This window comes from Otolemur garnettii, unplaced genomic scaffold (genome assembly GCF_000181295.1).
Source record: "Otolemur garnettii isolate 467f Iridium unplaced genomic scaffold, OtoGar3 scaffold00088, whole genome shotgun sequence".
NCBI lineage: Eukaryota > Metazoa > Chordata > Mammalia > Primates > Galagidae > Otolemur > Otolemur garnettii.
The window spans coordinates 1507051-1508353 of record NW_003852483.1 but is presented as its reverse complement, the minus strand read 5'-3'; positions in this window follow the sequence as shown (position 1 = coordinate 1508353).

The following is a 1303-nucleotide window of genomic DNA, read 5'->3' as shown; positions in this document are numbered from 1 at the left end:
CACCCAAGGACCCACCAAGGTTGTACCCTGGATGTGTTATTGGAGGAGTATTCTCCTCTTCTAGTTGTCACCTGTGGGGGGTGGCAGGGTGTCTTAGGTGCTTATATATCTCCACAGCTGAGATTTCAGCCCAAAGCCACTGATTCACTAGGATTGGACAGAAACTAGCTGATTACAGGTCAGAGCCATTTAGTGCCACCACACCAAGCAGGTCTCCAGAGTTTTAGGTTGTAGTACTGAATGGGACCTTTGTAAAGCTCTAGGGTAAAAGCTGCAATCACCAGTCCCAGTTCTTTGGTAAAGGGCTGGTTAATTACAAATCCAGGAGCCCTCAATTCATTTTCACCTTACCAGCTTCTCTAGCCAAACAGTGAAAAATAATCATGGGGTGGAATCAGTGGAAAAATTCTGGCAACATGAATATTCAGAGTAGATCAACTCTCCAAAGGAATGACAAAGGATACACAACAGAAGATCCCATTTGTAACCAAATGGCTGAGATGCCAGAAATTGAATTCAGAATTTGGATTGCAAATAAGATTAACAGAATGGAGGTAAAGATGAAACTAGAAATTCAAGGAGCAATTCAAAAGTTGTCTCAAGAATCCAAAGAATTCAAAGACAAATCAAATGTGTGATTTTAACACATTGAGGCAAGAACTTGTAGCCCTCAAAAATCTGAGAAATATAGTAGAATCCCTCAGTAACAGAATGGAGCAGGTTGAAGAAAGGATCATGGACATTGAAGACAAAGCATTTGAATGCTCCCAAATGCTCAAAGACAAAGAGAAAAGTGGAGAGCAAAAAATGGACCATTCCCTGAGAGAACTGTGGAATCACTCCAAAAGAGCAAACATTCACTTCATAGGAATCCTGAAGGAAAAGAGGATGGTCCAAAAGGCACAGATACTCTACTCCAAGAGATAACTGTGGAGAACTTCCCAAGCATGGTAAGAGATACTGAAATTCTGATAGCAGACAGTTTCAGAACCCCAGCACAACTCAACCCAAATAAAGCATCTTCTAGACACATTGTAAGTAACTTCACCAAAGTTAATATGAAAGAGAAAAGCAGCCAGATGTAAGAAAATCATAACCTACAAGGGGAAGAATGTTAGAATGACTGAAGATCACTTTGTTGAAACTTTTTAAGCCAGAAGAGGATGGTCATCGACCTTCACTTTCCTAAAACAAAACAACTTTTGGCCCAGGATCCTGTATCCAGCTAAATTGAGCTTCATTTATGATGGAGAAGTTAAATATTTTAAATGACATACACACATTGAAGAAATTTGCCATAACC